Raw genomic sequence first — 25,557 nt, forward strand, 5'->3', positions numbered from 1 at the left:
TAAATGATTGAATCTATGCATTGTATTCCTTAATTTTATGTTGCTATTGTTATATTTGTTCTTTGCTTTGAACTTATGACAGAGATATTTTATTGTAACATAGCGCTGTGAGATATTATGGTGTTGTTGTTGTCAAAACTCTATGTTCCAGATAGTTATATGGGGGAAAAAAAATGAAGTTTATTTAGAAACTGACAATGTTGTATTTCTTGTATTTAGCTACAGTTTTTAGAAAATAGCATCAAAAAGCAAATTACTGAGAAAAACAAATGTAAAGATATATTGCATTTTTAAAATGAAAAAACACAATATTTAGAGAAGTCCTGCTCAGAATGCAGATTCTGGACCAATTTTTGTAATTTTATGAGTAGAAAGATATTGCACTTTTACTTACATTTTATAACAAAGTGCTCCTCGTAACAAAAGGAAGAGTTCCCATTAAATATAAAAAAAAAAAAAAATCTGTTACATTGAATTTATTTACAGGAATACATTGGAACTGTGCGGTGTGATTTGCAATCAATAAGAATATGTAACTCGTTCAATATTAACGTATTAAGACCTGAATAAATGTACTTCTGTGTTAAAGATGTGTCACATTTGTCATTCAACAATAACAAAGACATAGCATGCAGCAGATGATATCAGTCCATTCTGGTTTGGTAAAAACATGACCAAGAGACAGAGCTGCCATTGGCCGAAGAAGGCTGGGAGATGAGGTGGAAAGCTAGTAAGTGGACTACTGAGCTTACATCATTTAGTTACATACAGTAGAAGTAATCTACCTAGTTGTCCAAAAGATTGGTGGGACCATATCATTATTTTTCAGAATAGAAGTAAGCTAGGTGGGAAACTTGAATAGTAAAACCAACAGTTTGTTTATCATATATCCAGGAATAATGATTACTTTTTCTTAAAGTGCTCATATTATGCTTTTTGGCTTTTCCCTTTTCATTTATTGTGTTATATATCTTTTTTGTACATGTAATAGGTTTACAAAGTGAAAAAGCCCAAAGTCCACCCCAAAGGGACTTACCATCTCTAACAGAAAACACTGTTCACAAACTGCTCCAAACAGCTCTGTTGTAGTCCAGCCTTTACTTCAGAGACCAACGCTCGTCACTTTGTAACACACGTTATAATGCTCACCTAGCTGCTAGCATGGCACGCCCTCATACTCTGCTTCTGACTGGCTAGTAGTCCTTACCTAGGTACTGTCAGGGCACGGCCGCATACTCTGCTTCTGACTGGCTAGTAGTCCTCACCTAGCTACTGAGCATGTGCGACTCCCAACAAAGATGGAACAGAAGTGAGATGCCTCACTCGGGAGCTCAAACAGAGAGCTCAACACAGGGTGAAAAGAGGAGCTGCAGCAATGTGCAGTACAACAAATATATGGTGATTTTTGAAAATGAAACCACATAAACCTATTCTGATATAACCTCTAAATACATTTATGAACCTGAAAATGAGCATAATATGAACACTTTAATGCTGGGCAAAATACCAATATTATATCAACATCAATATATGAGGCTAGATATTGTCTTAAATTTTGGATATCGTGATATGACACAAGTGTTGCCTTTACCTTGTTTTAAAGGCTGCATTACAGAAAAGCGTCTATTTTCTAAACTCACCAGACTGTTCTAGCTGTTTTATTATTTTCCTTTACCCACTTAGTCCTTATATCCACATTATTGATAATTATTGATAAAAAGTCTCATTGTGTTATTATTTTGTGAAAACACCAATAGTCAACACTACAATATCGCCGCAAAGTTGACATCGATGTATTTGGTCAAAAATATCGGGATATTTGATTTATTGCCCAGCTCTAGTTTTTCCAATACATGCGTGCATTATTATAATGGCAATAAAGTAACTGGAGTGATAAAAGGCTAATTGTGGCTAGTTTAAACTTTAAAAAATAAGCTAAGTAAACAAGTGATGCTCTTTTTTTCGGAAGCTACTAGCTCTAGGCTTCATAATATTAGCCACTACCGATGAGTCCAGCCTCCAGAGCAATCAGTCACAAATCATTGTAAACCCAAAACTCCAATATGGGATATTATTTTTCATCTATAGCACTAAGTACCCTAATACCTAAACTGTGGTTGTCAGGCCTAAGGCCACATTTTCATAATAAGCTTACTGACATTTCCAGGTCATAGTTGAGAGGGTTCTGTGTGGGTACGGGGCATCTACGGGGTACTGTGTGGGGGTGAGGGGAATTTGGGTATGTGGGTTGGGCTGTCGAGTGTTCATGTATGTTGTATTATGTGTTTTTAATGTGTGGACCCCAGGAAGAATAGTTTCTACCCTGGTAGCAATTAACGGGGGTCCAAGTAAAAAAAAATTAACAAATAAATAAAGACGAGTACTTCACAAGACTAAAGCTTATTTTTATTTTTATTATTGCATAGGGTTATTAGCAAAGCGTAGTATGATGTGACATAAGGTAGGTCTTACTGTAGCATTGGTTATGTTTGGAATCGAAAAAAGTCAGGAGCTATAGATGGCAAAAGCCATTGTGGATTGTCAGCTATCAACCTATAGTCTGACAATCAAAGTATAGCTGGAGAGTAAAATAAGGATATTTCCCACTTTTTCATGCAGTCCACACTTAAAACCGGGAAAGTATGCATTGTCACAGGATGATAAAGGATCCCACACAACAGGAGATTTAAGCCATGTGCAGAGGCTTGTTGTATAAAAGACAGAAAATGCTCTACTTGTGTGCTGCACTCCGAGTTCTGGCGTCTCATTTCTTCCCTACAATGATTCCTCCTGGCTTTTTCTTACAGCCACATTCCGCACCATGCACCCCCTACCACTGAACCCAGTCACCCCAGACAGCAAACTGCACAGCCTCTCTGGCCCCAGTGTCTTTGACTTTGAGTTGTGAGTAAAAGATAACCTTTAACTAGACAAGCCACTGAGGACTTGTCTCATAAAAAAAAAAAAAAAAAAAAAAAGTGTTCATAAGAGGTTGCAGTCTAGACTGGTTCCAGTGCTTGACTCTTTTGTCTTTAACATTTTTGTTCTCCTGCTCGTTCCTACAGGGCTGAATTTCACTCTAAAGAAAATGTCTGTGGAATGAGCATCAGCATGAGGCAATAAATCCCACCCTAGAATATGCATGCATAACAGAAGACAGTTTTGCCACTTGCATTTTGAGGAGAGCTTGGAAGGCTCAACTTAGTTCAAGAAGTGGCACACTGTGTCCAGGGGAGGAAAAGATTTAGTGTTTGCATTTCGTTACAGCGCACAGCAATGTGGGCCAAGCTTTTGCTGTCAGAGCGAAGTGGGAGGGAGAGGGAGAGAGGGCCAGAGAGGACGCTTGTGAGCACATAGCTGAGGAATGTGGGTGTGGACTCCTGCCAAAGGCATATGCGATCCTTATGTTCCCCTGGGTGCCAGAAGGCAAAATGTGATTAGACGGTTGGGGCCATGTCAGGACACAGACACAGTGTGAGGACGTAGTAATATGCCACGCACTTCACAGTCTAGCTGTATTTGTTGTTTTTACATTTTCCCTCCAGATTCCAAAAGTATTTCCTTGTGCCCACATATTGAATTAAATACAATGAGTTAAAGAAAAAAGGGTAACTACCATTTTTTTCAACCTGGACCCTATTTTCCTATGTTTTTGTTAGTGCTGTCAAACGATTAAAATATTTAATCGCGATTAATCGCATTAATGTCATAATTAACTCGCAATTAATCGCACATTTTAATCTATTCTAAATGTCCCTTGATTTGTTTTTGTCCCATTATTGTTTCTCATTTTAATGCTCTTATCAACATGGAAAAGTGGATCGGCTTGCTTTGTGCTTTTGTCGCCCGGCTTTGACGAGGGGGAATTGGCATGAGCTGTGTGCTCGGCCATCAAGTGGTATTTCAGACTGGACGTGCTGCGATGATAGCTCAGTTCACAACGACAAAACGCACAGATCACTTTGGTCTTGTCAATGGAACCATTTGGCAACTTTTTTAAAGTAAACTTTCCATTCAGAATCCTATTGGCATCCATTTCGGCATCTCGCGCTCGCCATCCACTCAAAACGTAACGTTAGCCTGCTACTCTTTGGCCCAAATGAGTGTGCGCAGTGTGCCTGTTGTTTGGTTTCCGGTCTAGCTAGATCCGGTGTGGTGTTGTAGTTTTTCTAACGTTACTAGTTGTTGCAACAGCATGTGAAAAAAAACTACAAAGTTTGCTAGGCCGAAAAGAACGATAATCTCATGATAAAAAAATGAACGCCGTTAAAATGGGTTTTGCATTAACACCGTTAATAGTTTAATAGTTTAAAAGTTTAACTGACAGCACTAGTTTTTGTGTCTAAGTGACTGATGGGAACAACAATCTTTGACATTGGTCCAGTATAAAGCCAGATCGCTGCAGTCGGCAGCGGAGAAACAAGCCACAATGTAAGTTAATAGGGCAATTGTCCAGCTTGTATTTACCTTCACAAAAGTGCTTGTTTTGCCGCTGACAGACTCAGATTAATATTCTGAGGGCCAGATGTACGTACATATGCAAATGTAGCGTTGTCAGCACCATGTCCTACCCGCAGAAAGCGCACGCTGTGATACTTCAGCTTACGTCGTATTTACCAAACCTGCAGCTCATCGGGTAATCAGCGTCTTTCTCCGCCCACTATACCGTAAATTGCACTGTAGCAAATGCTATCATTGTTTGAAATCGACTGTTTGAAATGATCCTGATGCCAAAATTTGTGATGTAGCGAGGAGTTTAACAACTTCCATTCCATTCCAACGCTGGAATGGAATGTGAACGCTGAGTCTGAGATTCAATGTCATCTTTGATTTCTTCCAGTAACTGTGATATTGCATGGCTGCTTAATCTGTAACGCTTAATCATTTCCTGTTCACTCAACTGAAAAAGTGTGATCCTTGTGGCAAAAATCTTTCAGCTCGTCTCCTTGGCCTATGTCTTCGTCTTGCTCGGATTACTGCCGCCATTTCACCAGGAGGCGTATGTGAGGAAACCTGCTTCCACGTTTACACCTGCTGTTAAGAGGCAGACAATTTTCACCGCAAAATAGAGGTGCGCTTTCAAAGGCGTTTTTTGTACATACCGCAGAATACATAATTAGGCGCACTTTACGCTTCCCTTCCCATCTTTTTATGGGAAACTCCCACTTTCCCCTTGACCCTCCCGTGAATGCATATGCATGATACGGAAAAGCGCTTTAACCTGGTCGCGGCCTGTTTTTACATACCTTGCCATGCTTTTACGCACACGTTGCGAAACAAATACGCCTGAAGTGGGCGCAAAAGCGTTAGGTCATCTGGCCCTAAGTATCTAGGAAACCGTAGCAAAACGGTGCACACCTGTTTTGAACAATGGATGCCAACAGGACAAGTTCATGGAGGAAGATCTGGAAGAAGAGGAGGAGGAAGAAGAGGAGGAGGGCAAAGTAGAGAAGGAAGGAGAGCCATCTCTGATGAGATCAGGGCCACACATAGTGATCGTGTGATCAACCCCAGGTTGACCACGAGAGAAGCTGGACTGAGAGTCCAACCCAACTTGAGTCACTTTACAGTGGTGTCCATAATTGAAACCTGGTTTTACTGTAATAACGTGCTTTCATAATCATTCCTGAAAATAAGAACAGCCTTTACAAATGTCTTAAAGTGAGTCATATAGGCTACAGCTAAAACACAAGTGTTTTGAGGGAATTTATTGGTCATCTAAAGTGATGTATGATCTAACGTGTTAAAGGCTAAATACTCTATATCGGGTCAGTACACCAAACAGAATTACTGTAATCATATCCTGAACCAAATCCAATGATGACCTAGTTCAATAACACTGCCAGGTTAGTCTGTGATTTCAATGTAAGACCTACAGAGCTTTATTGTAAAAAACATCTTTAAATTTTCAATCTGATTTCTATTGAACTCTGATTGTGTAATTACGCTGGATAATACCATACATAAGGATTTGATTATATAACTAAACATTTTTCAGGGGGACTCAACTGAACCAATTTAAATGTAAATAGGAAAACACACAAAAAACATTGTAAGACTTACTGTATCTACTTTATCACACTTGTCTTTTCCAGCTATCATGCAAGCCTGAGCATGCACAATTGTGTGTGTGTGTGTGTGTGTGTGTGTGTGTGTGTGTGTGTGTGTGTGTGTGTGGAGGTGTTGGAGGTGTGTCTCCAGGGCTCTGTAGCTGAAACAAATAAGGCCAAAGGGCCTGTAACTAGTGAAGTGCTGACATGAATGACAGACCCTATCACTTCATCTAGTAGCTTCTTTTTAATTTGTTTACCTGCTTGTCATACCTATATCCATAGTCTTGTTTGATGACAAATTATTTTATTTCTACCTGAAGGCCCTATTAACAGAAAAGTCATAAATGCGACATTACAAATCAAAGAAATATCAGTTTGGACAACTCGGGCATCAGGTTTTCGTTTTATAACATCCAATGCGAAGCTGCATGTTTCTATTTAAAATGAAAAAAATATATAAATATTTTGATTGGGATATGTTCTTGTGCTAACTGGACGGTTTCATGCTTCAATTTTTTTAATTTTTAAATTAACTGGCTATAGGAACTTAAAATGACTGTTCAGTAAACTCAAATGCCCTTTGGTAGGCCCAAGTTTCTGTGGAGTTGGCCCAAGTGCCCAGAGTTTGCTCACATGCCCCTCAGGTACAGTAAGTACCCTACTAGTTGATTCAAGTACCCCTCTGGTAGGCCTAAGTGCCCTTTCAGTTGGGATAAGGGCAACCTGAGCACAGCTGAGTCGCCGCCATTTTGGACTGAACGAAGGGCTCGCATTAATAATGGCCAAACATAAAATATGCCATTCCTACTTACGAGGGGATTTATGTTAGTAAACAACGGCCATGGCAGTATTTAATCTAAACGTTTTCCCTATACCTTTACCTGCTTGTAGTATTAGTACTAGCTCCTATGTTTTGCAATTAATGCCACAACACCTTGTAAAATCAATCCTGCTTTATCTGCAGCCAGGATTATATTGTGAAAAGGTCATTAAAAAACACATGGATAAGGTTTCCGAAACAAGTGTGTTACTTTTCTTTCTTTTTATTTCAGCTTGCATGTGAAAATCTACTTGGCAATAAACCTCATTCTGATTCCGATTCATTACCAATATACAGTATATAAACTATAGATCTTTTCAATGGAATTCCATTGCTAGGCAACAGCCTGGCCCCTTGTTAACATCCTGTCAGTTGATGACATTTACATACACTGCAACAGGAAATCAACTTAGGTCCATTTAGAATGTTTATGTTTACATGTGTGAAAAGTTCTATAAACAGAAAGATCACAATAATCATGAATAGCCTGTATACGTTCAAATAATCATTAACACCTGTAGTCATGGGAGAACTGTTGACATTGGTAATGCTTGGTGCTCAAAGTCAAAGTTAATGCACAATGTTTAGTTGTCGATTATTTTATTTTAGGATGCCAGCGATATTATCTGCCCAGAGGATAAGAGACTACAAGTGCATTTCGTTGTGCAACCCTGTATTGTACAATGACAATAAATGAACCTTGAGCCTTGATTTGACAGAATTTTGAACTGAATAATATTTTGTCATGGAAAGGGTCTCTTCGAGGCAATCAGACAGCCTTGTCTTAACTGACTTACTGGAATACAAGTCGACGTTAAAGCGTATATTTAGGACACTTGTGGAAAACTTATGTAGCATTAACTAGCATGTTAGCATTTTGCCAAGTCAGTTTGAAAAGTTCAGTCTGTCTTCAATTTCATCTTTTTGTTAAAAATGACCTGTCTGGATCGCTTGTAAACCTAAACACTAGCTCGGGATTGCTTTGATAATTTGAGCAGAACACTGCTTGTGGTTGTTCATGACTGACATACAGGTAACTGATGCTTTATGCTTTTTAACGCTACTTTGATATTTATCAGGGCAGCAGTCAGTCCAAAATGGCACTTGCACATACTTAGGGAGGTTGCGCAAAAAGAACATGAGTGTCGCCTCTTTTTATGATTACCTCTTTGGTGACCCTCTGGTTGGCAGTCCTGGTTGGCCTGTAAATGCCCTTTCGGATGGCTCAAGTGCCCCTGGGGATAACCTAAGAGCCCTTGTAGTAAGCCCTTGTAGTTGTCCAAAGTGCCCACAGTTTTTCTACATGCCTCTCTTGTTGGCCTAAGTGCCTTTTTGGTTGCTCCAAGTGCTCCACTGCTAAGCCCAAGTGACCCTTTGGTTGGCACGGATGCCCTTTTGGTAAGGCAAGGCAAGGCAAGGCAAGGCAAGGCAAGGCAAGGCAGCTTTATTTGTATAGCACATTTCAGCAACAAGGCAATTCAAAGTGCTTTACATGAAACATGAAACATTAAAAACAGTTAGAAAACAATTAAAAACAATTTCAAAGCATTAAAACAATTAACAACAATTTAAGATCATTAAAAGACAAGAATAAAATGTACAGTGCAGTATAAGAATTTTAAAGAAAGAGCAGTTAAAAATAGGTTATTTAAAGAAAGGCAACATTAAAAAGATATGTCTTCAGCCTGGATTTAAAAGAACTGAGAGTTGCAGCGGACCTACAGTTTTCTGGGAGTTTGTTCCAGATATGTGGAGCATAAAAACTGAACGCTGCTTCCCCCTGTTTAGTTCTGACTCTGGGGACAACAAGCAGACCTGTCCCAGACCACCTGAGCGGTCTGGGTGGGTCATAATGTAGTAGCAGATCAGAAATGTATTTTGGCCCTAAACCATTTAGTGATTTGTAAACCAGTAAAAGTATTTTGAAATCAATTCTTTGAGGCACTGGAAGCCAGTGTAGAGACTTCAGTACTGGAGTGATGTGATCCACTTTCTTGGTTTTAGTGAGGACTCGAGCAGCAGTGTTCTGAATCAGCTGCAGTTGTCTGATTGATTTTTTAGGGAGACCTGTAAAGACACCGTTACAGTAGTCAAGTCTACTGAAGATAAAAGCATGGACAAGTTTTTCCAGATCCTGCTGAGACATAAGTCCTTTAACCCTTGAAATATTTTGAAGGTGATAATAGGCTGATTTTTTTATTATGTTAATGTGGCTTGTGGCAGGTCTGAGTCCATGACTACACCAAGATTTCTTGCTTTTTCTTTTGTTTTTAACATTGTCGTTTGAAGCTGAGCGCTGACTTTCAATCGTTCTTCTTTTGCTCCAAAAACAACCACCTCCGTTTTTTCTTCATTTAATTTAAGAAAGTTCTGGCACATCCAATCATTAATCTGTTGAATGCACTTATTTAATTGTTGTATTGGGCTATAGTTCCCTGGCGATAAGGTTATGTAAATTTGTGTGTCATCCGCATAACTATGGTAACTGGTAAGCCCAAAGCTTCTGAGGTTGGCTCTAATGTGACCCTGAGGCAAAACAAACCATATAACTAAACATAAGCCTGCCTCTGAGAACCATACAGGTACCACCTCTTCGTCCTCTTCGTCCCACAGAAAGCCTGTGCAGGCTACTGATCAGATGATAAATTGTGCTCCATTGCACCACGTCCCATCATCCTGTATCAAAGTAAACTCCACTTTTGGACCAACAAACGTCACTGCAAACCAGCACGCTTCAGGAGTGGGGAAGAGACGGAGCGAGTAAAAGAGAAACAGATGTAGCTCAATTGTTGTGTAAGTTGAGAGGAGACAGCCGAGCTTTGGGGTCTGATTTGTGTCCTGACTTGACCTCGCCAGCAGAAATGTGGTATTTCTAAAAACTAATTGTTTTCTAAAACGAATGCACATCACAAGTCAGTCAGTCAGTCAGTCAGTCAGTCAGTAAAGAATAACATAACATGGATTTTTGGCATTTTCTGCTTTCACTCTGTTTGGCTGGAAACGGATATGTTTTTATTGATCCCCAGTGGGGAAATTACAATTTAGGGATATGATGTAGTCGCTGTCTGCGGTACCATATAAACAGAAAATATTTAGGTGAATAATTGGTTTAAAAAAAAAAATTTGATTCTAGGGAAAAGAATCGATTCACAAAAACATCACAATACATACGGTGTCACTAGAACTGATTAGCTCCATATGACTTTAGCTTTCAGGTTAGTTATATTCCACATCAGTCTTTGCTCCTTGCAGCCGTTGTACCGTTACACTTTGTTGCTTAAGGAGCCCTCCTTAACCACCTCTGACATTATTTTAGTATCTATCATCGCAGCTCCAGATATATATCCCCAAGAGCTCTATTTATGTCATGTGAGGTAAGTAGTGTTTGTAAGTGGAGCTAGACAGAGCAGAGTCTGTGAGAACGTGTTTTGTTGAAGACCATAGTGTGTCAGAGCCACTGGTCCCTGACATCTGACATCTCAAAACAGGGTTCATTAAGGGAGTTTTCTTTCTTCCTTTCATGATGCCAAGCCCACTGGTACTGGGAGAAGAGGACTGAAGTGAAAAGTCAGGGCATTTCAAGTAGAGATGCAGCCATTACAATTTTCTAGGCCGATTCCCATTTCCGATACCGATTTTAGCCAATTCCGATTTCGCTAACGTTAGCTTCTTGTCTCGTCTGGGATCTGATAAACCGTAAATTCATCAAAGTCAGTGCGCCCAACGCTATTTTCCGATAAACTGTAGCTGTTGTATTTCACGGGACCCGCGTGAGTATGATTTTCATGTTCCAGTTGTTCAGCCTCAGAGGAGAGAGAGAGAGAGTGGCTGACTGGTCGCCTGAGATCAGTAGAGCAGACGGCTCTGCAGAGCCGTTTATAATTACGACTTTATGACATTTCATAAACAGCTGATGGAGGGCCGGTGCAGCGCTGCTACATGCATATAGCTGGAAACCCTGCGTGTGGATGTGTGATGCTGATGTTGTGCGATGTTCGATCCGGTCACCGGCCGGTCAATCGGTGCATCTCTAATGTCAAGGTTTACTTCTGATGCTTTGTGGATTGCACTTGACAGCCTAGTAATATCTTACTACCAGGGGTTAAAGTGGGATCTCATCTGGCAGGTGGGGGAACCCTAAGACTCTTAGACTCTTCAGACTTTCTTACTTCAAAGTCTTTATCCACTACACAAGAAGAAAACTCCCTTTTAAATCGAGATCACCTGTTACTCTCCTTATTTCCTTCTTCCAAAACAGTTGTGAAGAACACCAGGAGCAAGTGCCAGGAGTTGAGTTTTCATAAAAACTGAATTATGACTGGTGTGTTAACTGCATGCCAGATCAATCAGAGCACACAAGGCCAAATTGCCTTCCTGAGTTACCGTATGACCGGTTGCTGACAGGCATTTAAAAGACTGACACATAAAATACACCGGGGCCACATTCACTTCCGGCAAACTTCACCGAGAACAATTACGGCAAAACAGCATCACAGTTCTGTTTTAACCCAATGTTCTCCGTCTAGCTCAGCTAAAACCACAGGACCTGCAGCATGTTAACGGGTCGTTCACTACCGAGCCTGACATGTGAACTAACTACAGACACTCTTGCCTTGTTCAGGTGCGCTGCTGAGAGTGAAGAGGGGAAACACTGAAACGGATATCTGGCGTTACGAACGGGAAAACACTGATGTGCAAAACTGCCAATTAGATTAATTTACTTATCAATGGAAGGTGGATCATTCCTGCCCACTTTAACCCCTTGTGACTATAGCTCGGCAATGCACAGAGACAATGAGAGCCCTGTTTCCCAGCTATACAACAGGCCATGGTTACAGTCTGCCTTTGTGTTGCTCAAGCTGTTACAACATGCAATGGGAATCTATTTATGGCTGTTCACTCAGCCTGGCAATGGCTCGCTCACAGCCATTTTCCATGATTTATATGAAAAATGCCCCTCTCCACCCAGCTTGGGTTTGTGGTTAGCTGTGACTGGCACGCGACCCGTGGTATTTCCTCCAGAATGATAGTAAGAGAGTCGCACACCGGCACTCTCAAGACTAAACAAGGTCTTCTTGAATGGCACACAGGATGTAAACACTGACGTTTCTATGGTCAAATTACAAGAGGACAAAGAGGGGAAGAAGTAAAAGATATGGACAGAGTGAAACGTCAACAGACAGAAGAAAGAAAGTTAGGTGAGGCAGGTTTGTGTGTGGAGCATCTTTCAAACATAGCTTTGCAGAAATAAAAGTGCCAGAAAGACAAAGTAAGACATTACAAAGCACTTTAGGGAAAGATGGAGGCATGCATTTGCATCTTACAGAATTTGTTAAATCTGTCCTACAGAAACTGCACTACTGTAAATATTTCCTGTTTAACATTTGTACGCTATTCCACTGATTCGCTGAAATGGAAAGAACCCTGGTCCCTGACTTTCACATATTATTTGAAAGTAAATTGTATTACATATTGCTTTGTTTTAAAATTCACCTTTTCCCACAACTACATATGTGGTCTGTCTAACGAGAGAGACAAACGGGGAAAAAAAATGTTCCATTTCATATATATATATATATATATATATATAAAATCAATCCAACACTGAATTCTTAATCTCTGTAAACAGATCGCAGCTGTACAATTCCATGGAGACCAAAAACAACAGGATGCTGTGACTGTACTGCGCTGGGTTGGGGCTCGTGGAACAGTACATTTTCTGGTTTTGGAACAATGGAGCTCATTTGAATGTTTAACTCCCAACTTAATACAAGTGAGCCCACAACGATTGTCTCCTCCTTCTTGTGGATGGAGCCGCCAGAGGATGTTTTCATGACTGTGGTTCTCTGGTTTTCCATTGAGAGAGCTGTTCAACCTAACAAGCTGAATTGGCCACTTTAGCTCCTGAGAATGAGACATTTTGTTGTTATGAAAATGTAATTTAATGTCAAATGTCAAAGGACACACATGTTAGTATTCACTACCGGTTGGCTTTAGCTTGCTATAAGGGTGCAGCAGTGGGTCACTCAAGCGGTGATGAAAATTATTCATAAGTGTATTATATTCTATGTCCCCTCCACTCATGCGTGTCATAAGGTGTTTCACGCTTGTTTACGTTTTATCCAGGAACATATTGGTTACCTGAGCCCCGGACTAATAATCTGCATCCAGGGTACATGTGGGCGAGAACCACGCATCAGCAGGACATTTGAAAACAACACCATCAACAACACTCACGGTGCGGCTGACAAACACTGATCGCTGATCCTAACAAAGCAGCATGTGTGTTTGGAAGAGTCTGGCACTGAGTTGCAGGTGGAGGCAGGCGGTCTCCTATTCGAACCGCAGGATTTGTCCCATCTTTGTTGCGGTCAAAGATTTGTCTTCTGATAACAGAGTCAACAACAACATCATTGTCTGTTTTTTTTTTGGGGTTTGTGGATGTCAGTTTGGCCTCTGGGCTGTCCCCACACAGCACATTTAGTCCACAGTGTCTTTTTAGATTTGCATATCAGGAATTTATAGTCTCATTGTTTTATCAATGCAAGTTTACAGTAACTTGTGTTAAAAGCAGAGAGAGAGAGAGCCACAGCTAGAGTGTTGTCAGTGTCAGCTTTTTAGCTAATTACTTCATCTGCACAAAGCTGAGAAGCAGACATAGAAGTGCAGAAAACCAAGCAGCGATACATCCAGCCGAGAACAAAGCAAGGGAAATGGCAACCAAAACCCTTTTTTTTTTCTTTTTAAATTACATTCTTTTTTCAGCTTTTATGCAACCAAAAAGATTTTTGTTTGCTTGAGGTTTGTTGTGGTAAACACTTTCAAGTTATCAATTACTTAAGCTTAAATGTTCAGTCTGTAACCTCCCCTCAATTCTTTCATCCTGACATTTATTGCCTTAACTTTTACTTTTGAAGGTTTTATATTTACAAAGAGGGTATAAAATGTTGTTTTTTTCTGTTTTGTTACAGACATAAACACTGACACAAAATGTTTTCAATTTGGTCAAAGATGTTCCATTTACAACCCCAAAATATATGAATGTATGCAGTTTAGTCATTAGTAAATAGTCATTAGATCTATTTGATCATTGGCTGGCCTTTTGACTTCCTCATACATATCAGCCTACTTTCATCAGGACATAAAAGAAATACTAAGTGTTGCCTAATACACTTTTCTTTATGCTTTAATGACCTTTGTTAACTGCCATGCCCTTTTCTGTTCTTATACAGGTCTTAACACCAACGGCTGCACTGTTGCTATGGTAACATCACATAGCCTAGATGTGCTTTTAAAATAACTCTTTTAATTTGATCAGAAAAAGCATCAGCCTATGACTTCATCAAAATGGACAATGCCCACTGATAAAGGCTCTAAAAGGAGATCATCTGAGCCATCACGGCTCATCATCTGTGAGAAAACAATACATCTTTCACTAGCTGAGGGATGATAATAGTTAATTATAGAGATTATAGCAGAGAAGAAGAACATCAACATCTGGGAGAGGATGACTCTTTGAAACTACCAACTGTGAACAAGACAAAGTTTAGCTTAAAGCTCTTTTTTTGCTGGCAGGTTTCTCTATAGAGCTCCCCCTACAGCTTCAGAATAGATATTTGGCAGCTCCGATGTTTACTCGTGTCTGACTCCTCTCACGGTGATTCTGCCGTTTCCTCTTCCTCTGTTCCTCCGACAACGCTTTCCTAGCTTTCTGCTTCATTTTTTGCTGGCTCAGCCATGACGATAGTGTGAAAAACTCCATCGCTACCTTTTTAGCCGGTTCCTGAACAAGGGGGTAAGCCTCTCCTAAAAACGTGTTGCTCCTGTGGTGCCATTTTGATGCTAACAAGCGCTGTTAGCATCCCATTGACTGCCATTCATTTTGGCGCCACTTTGACAGCGAATAACTTTACATCTGAAGCGTTTAAAGACTTTTTTTGTCCATTGTTTATTTCTAAAGAAACACGACAACGTATAAAAGGCTCCATTACCTTGTATCTCATGTTATGGCTCCGTAGCAGACGTTTTTGTAAAAATAGGCTAACGATTGTGTCATAACCACGCAACTTACTGTCGCGCAGTCGAGGAATTACCGTATAGTACAGGAGAAACTCGCAGGCAGTTTCAACTACATCAGCTGTTTAAGTTTAATTACTAATGTTAACTAGCATTTTAGTTAGCAAGAATTACCTACATATTATCTACGTCTTCGAGCTCAGTTGGAGGCTGCGCAGTAACGCTCAGCCATCACCGGAAAAGTGCTTCTACTGCACTGGTCTCCGTCCAGAGACACGGGATCTGTTGGTCCATTTCTTTAACTGTCCATGTTCCTGAACGGGCGTATGTGTGCAGTGCCGTGAAGCAATTTGTTACATCGTGAGTCCTGATATCACGCCATACTTCCTGACGCTGAGGGTGGTTTTTCAGCTCACAGGCACTAGGGGGAGCGAGACGACAACCATTCAACCCGAAAAAAAAAGTCATATAACCATTCCAATGCCCCCGAAGCTGTTCAGTTAAGGTAAATTAAGCTAAAAAAAACTGCATAGTTCCCCTTTAAGAAGTCCAAAGAGCCACAGCGAACATGGTCCACTTTCTTTTTGTTTCTTTAGTTTAGCCTTGGGATCAGCCGACAGACCCCTGCTATAAGAACCACACAGTGCAGCTCATGGGGGGGTTAAACAGTCCAGGATTAGATGAACACTTTATATTAATGGTGCATGAATTAACATGAATTCATGCATGACTTCATGCATGACTTCATGCATGAAAAAGCGTGAATTCGCTCATGTGGTACTTCATGAACTATCAGTAATGTACAGGGAGTAATATTATCTCATGCATGACTTAATGCAGGAACAATGCGTTAATTAATGCATCAGTTAAGATATTTCAATCATGATTTCTGATTTATAAATGATGTTCATTTCTTCTTTGTAGGTAAATCTGTAGTTAAAGTGACTGAAAGTAAACTGAATTGTAGTGTTGTAAATCATGATTAACAAACATTACAGATTTTTTTTTATGTTTCTATTCAACGCTTACTTGTGTTCAATTTTTTGTTTAGGACACTTGTAATAGTAATTGTTCATTATCTATATAATCCCTCTCTTCCTTAGGTGAGACTCCTTCTATAAGCCCCTAGGGGTTTTCTTAATCTCACCTGCACAATCTTTATTTTTTATTATTACATTTTTTGTGTGTTATTGTTGTCTTGATTTTATTGTGCAAAATAAACAACTTAAAAAAAAAAATTCAACTAAACATCACTTCTTCATTACTTCATCATGTTTGTGGCCCTTAAAATAAAGTGCTGACCTGGTCCATCTTTAAAATAGATTAGTACGATATGATTTATCAATGTTAAAGATGGACCAGGTCAGCACTTTATTTGAAGGGCCACAAATAATGATGAAATAATGAAGAAGTAATGTTTAGTTAATCATGATAACAACACTACAATTCTTCAGAATATATGTACACTGCTATGATTGGTCAGTCATGAAAATCATTAATAAATCAGAACTTATGATGATTGAAATATCTTAACTAATGCATTAATTAATGTACTGTTCTCCTTGAGTATTACTGATAGTTCTTGAAGTACTACATGAGTGAATTTGTGCTTTTTCATGCATAAAGTCAAACATGAATTCATGTTAATTCATGCACCGTTAATATAAAGTGTTACCGATGAACTCAACTTCTTTGTATAACGTATGGTGGTGGTGTCTTCATGTCAGTTGTTTTGTATTACATTTTGTATTGTTGTTTTTTTATTTTTACTTTTTATCTATGCAATGTTGTCTGTTGAGGCAGATTTCAAACCATCTGCCTTGGTTGTGAAGCACTTTGTGTCAACATATGTTGTTTTAAATGTGCGATATAAATAAAGTTGACTTGTATGTGTTGTGGTAACGTGTGGGAGTCTCCTTTTAATAAGGGGCAAAAAACCCTGCTGATTCTCTCCAAGTCCTTTTTTTACTAATTCTCCTAATAATGTTATGGAGTTAGCACTCTGTGGACGGCCAAATGTGTGTGATCTGAGCTACTCCGTTATTGACTTTGAGGAGAGCTCATGTCAATAAGATGGCCCGCCCCATGCTGGCTGCACCATACGGAGAGGTCTGGTTGTAATTCGTGGGACAGGCCAGGGCATAGTGCCAGGGAATTAAGAGAGGCGGGCAGCAAGAGACATTTTAATTTGTGCTGCCATGTGCAAAGGCATGCACCTCCAGCCTGGGTCGGTTCCTGTGATTACGCCGACCAGCGTATTCTTAGAAGAGGGGAGGAGCACGAAAACACGGGGAAATAAAACAAGACTCAGGAAATGCTATTGTACCTCTAACATAAGCTGTCTTAATATAATGACGTTCAAATCATCAAAACCTCTTTGTCATGCTCGGATTCAGACAGCTGTTAAAGACCATTTCCTTATAATCTAACACAGCAGACTAAGATTTAAAGTTGAATTTATCAATGTTTTTATATAAACAATGGATCGCATTGCTACGTGTAATGTCAAAGGAGCCGCTCATAGTGTCATAGCCAAAGAGATTTTCAGCCAACTCTGCAGTTCCCCCCAGCTCTATGGAGCACTTTAGTATCTTTGAACTTATTCATTTGGATGTACACGTTGGAAATTACACTTTGATTAATGCCGCGTTGCCAGACCTTCCCCCACAGCACTGCGGAGGAGGGTCTGGCTAGTCCACGCCAAAATCTCTGGGCGGGCAAAGCAGAGAAAGGGGAGGTAACCTTGCTCCTTATGACCTCATAAGGAGAAGATTCCAGATCGGCCCATCTGAGCTTTCATTTTCTCAAAGGCAGAGCAGGATACCCAGGGCTCGGTTTACACCTATCACCATTTCTAGCCACTGGGGGACCATAGGCAGGCTGGGGGAACTCATATCGATGTTAAAAAACCTGAAATTTTCATGACATGGGACCTTTAATCTATCAGATTTGGGTCTGGATTTCCAGGCTAGTCCTTTTTGCTGCACTGATCTCTTTTGTACTGCCCTCTATCTCTGCATGAAAAGAAAAAAATTAAAATTATAACTAAAGACTAAATCCTTCTGACAAACTGAAACTAAACTCAAACTAGCAAAACCACTCTGAAAACTAACTCAAACTAAACTAACTAGTTCAAACTAAAATAAAATAAAAAAAACTAATTGAAAATTCTAAACTATTTTCACCTTGTTTTGCACCCCATGTACAGCAGGCCCAGGTCCAACGTGTAGAAAAAAAGATACTCAGTGCAACCATGTTTAATCTGCCGCTTGTTGCTGCTGCTGGAAACATACAATCCACTCTGCATCCTGCAGGAAAACATCTATCCTGGGACAAAGGGATCCTATAACAGCTGTTTTTAATATTGTCAATATTGTTGAATGTTGGGCTTTTAATTAACAGAGAAGACAAAATAATGGCCATTTACCTAAAAAGCTTCACCGATTGACTTTAAAGACTATTTATTCCCCTTTTTTCTAGAAAGGAAAGGCTTTTGTGTTTTAATGCCAGTATGAAGTCTATTTTCATTAGTCTGTTATAATGTTTTTATTTCAGTATGTTATTGATTTAAATAAGAAGCCAGTACAGTATACTTTTCAGTGTCTCATTAAGCTCTGTGCCTCTGATTATCTCACCACGAAGAGTCAACTGGTGTCACTGTGAGGATGGATTTGGTCCAGTGGGATGTGCTACTGTCTCCCCCGGCTCTGGGAGGGAGGGGGCACCTCCACACCTCCACATCTCCACGGTGACAGATTCCCATGAAAGGAGCAGAGCAGCACACTCAACAGCCACTGAAGATGAAGAGCTTTGTTCTATACAATGAGACATTCAGAAATGATTAATAAATAGAAAAAACAACAACTACTCTTTCTACCAAAACTGTGATCAAATTGTGAAACTGTGGTTAAAAATGGTGAGCAATTTGCCTTCAACATAGACCAAAATTGTGCCTTGTAAATACCTGTTTATATAAAGATACATGAGTTGAGCTGCACAGTGATGTTTGAAAGCCTTTACTTTGCCCTGAGCCGTGATTTATGTTCAGTAATCCTGTGTGGTAACCGGGAGCTGAATCGAATTCACTGGAGGCTTGTCAGGTCTAAAGCTTTAAGCATTCCTCTGTTTCCTAGACAATGAGATTATGGGATATAGACAGTGAGATATGTCTAAAACCCGGGGGCAGCCTGGGTATAGGGAATGACTTGGCTCTCATTAGCGAGCTAAGGAGAGGATGGCAATTACTACCTCTGAGTCAGTGGCAACTCTGAAGGGACTTGTTAGGTGCGTGACACACTCTACACCTTTCTCTGCATGTGAGAGACTGCTGCATGGATGTACCTCTGTCCTGGTAAAGGGCAGCTAACGATGAGTTAATCAGGAGAATTTAGCATCTCGCAGAACTTTAATTTCTTGAGTCTTTAGATAGTCCCTTAGATGAAGGATTGATTAAACCACTGGAGGAATCATGAATTGATAATTTATGTATGTATTTGTTCAACACAATGCGTAGTTTGGCATAAAGTTAGGGACCGTGCAACATTTAGGATTTCAAGATTTCAAGAATGAGCCTATTGAGCTAGTTTGTTTCTATCAAGACGCCTCCTGATTGGACATGCAGACAGCTGAAGCACGAGCCAATTAATCATGCCAAAATAACCTGTGCTTCTATTTGAAGTCAGATCACTTTATTCTCCAAACACACTGATGTAGAATGGTGACGTCATGATGAAAATGGATTGAAGACACATTTTAAAAATTTGCAGATTTACTGAGGGTGCGCACACACGTGGCAAGGGACATTTCAAAACACACTATGGAGATTACACAGTACTCCTTACATACCATTTCCACCCAAAATTCTGTGATGGTGTGCATTCAGGTTGAGTGGTACAGCATTGATTGCTTGTGTTAAGCGATGTCCATAATTTGGATACAAATTATTAGGGGCACAACTAGCCTGAGTGCTACTTCTCCTGCTATTTTCTACCCATTCATTTTTTTTTTTTACAACCTGGGATTCTATGTCCATAGTCATGGCCACATTCACATTAGTGATAGACATTATTTGTTCACTGGGTTCATTGCTGGGATACGGGAATGTGGCAGTTGATCCATAGTTTTATAACAGAGTGCATGGGGCAACAAGACAAACAATCAAACAGGTTTGATACAAGTCCAGAATCCAACCATATTGAGTAAACTACTTATTTGGAAGTTACAACCACAATAACAACAAGAACTCTAAAGTTACCATCAAGATTGTCCATTGTTAATGTTGACCTATCAACAGAAGTACATTTCCAGGATAATAGCCTGACATCCTGCACGTGATGTCCCTCCCTTTCCTGTGTGTTGCCGTTCTCAAACTTCAAGCTGGCAAGCTGTACACGGAAGATGGCGAGTTAAGGCAGATAAGGCAGACCTGCTTGGTTCATTCGGGGAATGATTGTTAAGATTTACAAAAGAATATTTTCACTGCATTTCCTCTCTAACTGGGACGTTTTGGGACCGATTGGTGGGATTGCTGTGGACGAAGTACACATGGCAATACACTGGTAAGAGCAAATTAGGTTGAACCATGTGTCAGCTCATTTAAATAGCTCACGTTACTGTATTGTGTCAACAGCACCCTCTCCTTTGTACCACGTCAACCACGTCACCAAAACCGCCTTCTTTCACCTCCGTAACATTGCACGCCTCCGCCCCTCTCTGTCCACCACTGCAGCTGTAACACTCATCCATGCCCTCATCACCTCCAGACTGGACTACTGCAACAGCATTCTTTACGGACTACCAGACAAAATCACCAACAAACTCCAATACGTCCAGAACTCAGCTGCCCGCCTTCTCACCTCCACCCGCCGCCGAGACCACGACACGCCCTCCCCGACCTCATCAAACAGTCAAGCACCCTACCATCCTTCAAACAGGCCCTCAAAACTCACCTCTTTGAACTTGCTTTTTTCTGTTAACACTTTCCCAGGTCTTCCCTCCTTTTCATTGCCCACCTCTCCCGCTTTGCCTGTGCCTGTCCATGCACCTATGGGTTTCCTTTTCTTTTTGTCAGTCAGGTCACCTAGTCTACGTACCTTGTCTGTTTATTCTGTTTTGCTAGTCTGTTTGTAGCATCTTTGAATGTCTAGAAAAGCACTATAAAAAATAAATGTATTATTATTATTATTATTATTATTATTATTATTAACAGTTAATTTAATTTAATATATGTGACATTTTCTTCTGCGGGGTGCAAATGTTCCATCAAAACAAGTTCCTTCCTGAGACTATTTAGCAGAGCCACTGTCGCTGATTCTGGAGCTTAGCGCCGCCCACGACGATTGTGATTGGTTTAAAGAAATCCCAGAGCGTTTTTACCTCCTGCTGTAAGTGTGAATCAGCGATGTCATCACACCCTCAGAAAGGAATGAGAAAAATTTTATCGTAGAGTGTAATTTTCGAAGAATGATGGCCAAATCGACAGACTACGTTGTTCAAATAAGGATTTTCCATTTAGGTTTCACTCTGTCACTGACATTTTACAACACACAGTGGGAAAAAATAATAGACACACAGAAAGCCATTATTCTATAATGGAGAGAGAAAAGCCTTTTAAAAGAGTCTTTATCTTGAGCAACACTGAATTAAGCAGTTTCTATGAAATTTTGTTCAACGTTTTTGACAAGAAGTAACAGAAACATTTGTTATTTAAGAGAATCTCCTAATGACAATTTCATTTTAATCTCAAATTCTAAATCACAACATTAGTGCCTTGTTAAAACCTGCCTCTTTACTGAGTATACACTGTATTAGTCACTGCCATAGTGTAAGAGTGACTCAGGATGACAAATGTGTGCCAGTGTGTATGTTTGTGAGAGAGAGAGAGAGAAAGAAAGAAAGGCTGTGCATGCGTGTGCTAGGGGAGAGACGATTCAGTGTTGCTAATGCCTGCCATCCCATGAGCTTAATCAAAGATTTGTACATTTAATTGCCGTCAAGTCAGCGCTCACCACCTGCCACGTTTTGCCACACATGTGCTCACCCCCTCTCTGGGAGCATTTCCAGCTCCATCTATCATCCCTGGCTGAAGGCTGAGACAACACAACCTGCTGGGCAACCTGCACTCAGCTGTCCAGTCGGGCCCAGCCAGGCCTGCACAGCATGGACCCATAGAGCCGGCTCAGCCCGCCGGGAGGTCTGTCAGCACCTGGGCCTTACGGTGCCAAACCATTCCCCACACACAGACAAGTCTAAAACTGACACCGAATAAAGCCAGTGAGATGCATGTTTTTTGTTTTCTTCTCTCACAGAGGCATTCACATGATGCGTAACCTGGCCGTGACACGAGATACATATCAAAGCAGAGGAGCTCTGTGAAACGCCGCCAACCGTGCGCCTCTATAGGCCTCACCCTTACTCCCACGCTAATCGCTATCACCATGTGTGTGAAATTGGTGGTCTGCTCTGTCCCTCGACACAGCCCTGGATGGAATGTCTGTTATCAGTCTCGATTTGTTTTCCCAGCTGATGCCCACAGGTCCGGTGTAACGCAGCCACATTCTTGCACGAGCTGTGTGAGGATCTGTCAGGACCGTTCGCTAATAGTCTGACCTTTGGATTTGTGAGGCTATTACAGTTGGCATGACAGACAGTATTATAGTCCCCAAAGGCTCTCAACAGTGATCGCCCACCTTTTGAATGACCCTGGTTCCGGAAGTGATTTTCCCTCATTCAATATCTCCATCGACGTTTAAGAAAATGCTTATATACAGTACATGTAAAGAGTTAAGCCTGGAACCTTAAGTCCCTTAAGACTCTCCAGCTGATCCAGAATGCTGCAGCGCGTGTTCTCACAAGAACTAAGAAAAGAGATCATATTTCTCCTGTATTAGCTTCTCTGCACTGGCTTCCTGTTGAATCCAGGATTGAGTTTAAAATCCTTCTCTTGACCTACAAAGCTCTAAATGGTCTAGCACCATCATATCTAGAAGAGCTCCTAATACCCTATTGTCCCACTAGAGCACTGCGCTCCCAGAATGCAGAGTTACTGGTGGTACCTAGAGTCTCTAAAAGTAGAATGGGAGCAAGAGCCTTCAGTTATCAGGCTCCTCTCCTATGGAACCAGCTCCCGATCTAGGTTCGGGGGGCAGAAACTGTAATCGCTTTCAAGAATGAACTTAAAACTCTTCTATTTGATAAAGCTTATAGTTTCTATTACTATTACTATTTGTGTGTATCCCGTCCCAGAAATGCTTGTTACTAATCCTAGCTTCTGGGGAGTTTACTCCCCGGAGTCCTTATGTTTTTTCCCCCAGCGTATTTCCTTGGAGAACTTTGGCACCAAGATCCTGGTTCCAGCTGTCGCCGTGGTCCTGCTGCACTCCCTGCTGAGCTCAGCGGTGCCCTGCAATGTCATGCTGCTTCCTGCTGAACCCTGCTGCTTCCCGCTACCTCCAGTCACTGTTCCATTATTAATGTGACTATTATTGCCACTGTTCATCACACCCCCAACCGGCCCGTCAGACACCGCCTACCAAGAGCCTGGGTCTGTCCGAGGTTTCCAAGAGGGAGTTTTTCCTCGCCACTGTCGCACTGCTTGCTCTTGAGGGAATTACTGGAATTGTTGGAATTGTTGGGGCTTTGTAAATTATAGAGTGTGGTCTAGACCTACTCTGTAAAGTGTCTCGAGATAACCTATGTTATGATTTGATACGATAAATGAAATTGAATTGAATTGAATTGAATATAGAAACATAGAAATGAAATGGAAAAATAAAATATCACTATAAAATAAAATACATTTAATTTGTTATGATTTTAGCAGTGAAGGTAATAAAAAAATGTGACATGTTTTTCAGCAGTGTCAATCATTTATTGAGAGAAAAAAGAGCCATTACGGATATAAATGCTTGACCGCCAGATTTAAACTCTGACGGCACGACTTCATAAGAGTAGCGCGTAGATACTTCAAAGGCGTTGAAAGGAGTAAGTTCAAAGGAGTACCGCCCGGTTTGGTCTGTGCGTGTGCGCACCAGAGTCCCGGGTCACACACACTCCTCGAAGAGAGCTGGAGCAGCGTTAAGGTAAGACCAATTTTTGCTAATTCTGTGACATTAAAATTTCTGCTCACAAGCCTTACCAAGCAGAGACGTAGGTTTAGTTTACCGACCTAACACGCGTTGTTCGGGACATCTTTTCCACTTGTCAGACAACCATTATCTTTGTCGGAATTAAAATGTAACCCATATTCTAGAAGTTTAAGGTCAGTAACTGCTAGCCCTTGCTGAGCTCTTTAGCTTGCTGTTACCGCATTTTGGCTAACATTACCTCCGCTTATGTTGAGTTTGTGGGTTGGTTTGTCAGTGTTTTAGCATGATTAAGCAAAACGTACCGCATTTATATTAAACTAACATAGTGGAGGTAAAGTTAACATTAAACCGTTACCTCTACAGTTGCCCATCTAGTTTGGCTTCAGAGTTTGGCCATTTAAAACCATCAAGATGTCCAGCAAAAAAGTGCCCAACGTTACAGTAGTATTGTTGCATTCTGTATGTGATATCATTGAATTCATCCTTTTTAGATTATGAGACCTAAGCCAAATATTGTGTAACTCAAAGAATATGGTGTTAGGAGTTGAGCGTATTATCTACCATGGTTTATGCTTTGTGAAGTTTTTCTTCACAAAATAGTGTTGTTGTTAGCTATCTAGCTATCTATTACGTGATTAACCTTTTAATGCATCACATAACATTCTGTTTTATTCTAACAATAAAAGAGTTACCTACATTATACTGGTTCCTTGCATACTAATGGATGGCATGCATTTTTTTTTATCTTGTTGTAATTGTGCTTTATAACACCATGCATGCGCTTAAAAATATAAATTTTCATCATTTCATATGTAGAACAACAACCAATTACTTCCAATATGTGAGATGCTTTTCTTTTTAGTTTGCAGCCAACCTCAACCAAGATTTCAATTGAGTAGGAGGTGACATTGCCCACCACACCAAGGCGGATCATGCTAGGTACGAGAAATAGTTTGAAAAAGAGGAGGATGTTTTATTAGCCATGTATGTTTGGTATTCTGTGACCCACTGTAAATGAGATAAGATGTTTGTTTGTTTTTTAGGAAGAAGTTTGACGTCTTCCACCCATTGGATGGTCAGCATTGAGGGGAAGGTCCTCTTTGAAGCTAACCAACTTAACGCCAGTGTTTTTGTTGTCTTCTTTGGCTCCTTTTATGCGTTCAATCTTCAGCATCTACTACACTGGAGTTGGTACAAGGTAAGTAATTATCTGCATAAAGCATTTAATACATATTTGGACTGTATGAGCACTCTACACACAAAAACTGAGAAAAAGACTTGGGTATATAGAGCCCTATTACTGTGGTAACTTACAGTGAAAACACACCGGGCACGTAAGCGTTGCGCATACCTGCGTAGTGCAGCTATTTTTATTTCAGCGCCTATGTCATCCAATCGATCCGTTCATACTAGTCACGAAGCGGCCACTTCGGCCCGCGAGCTGCAGCAATAATTTTGTGTCATTCGGAGAATGTGTCAATCAAGGCAGTTACTCACATAGACAGTATGTAAGAATGGACCACCAGATCCCGTGTCTCTGGACGGAGACCAGTGAAGGATATTAGAAGCACTTTTCCGGTGA

The sequence above is a fragment of the Perca flavescens genome, chromosome 3 (genome assembly GCF_004354835.1).
Source record: "Perca flavescens isolate YP-PL-M2 chromosome 3, PFLA_1.0, whole genome shotgun sequence".
Lineage (NCBI taxonomy): Eukaryota > Metazoa > Chordata > Actinopteri > Perciformes > Percidae > Perca > Perca flavescens.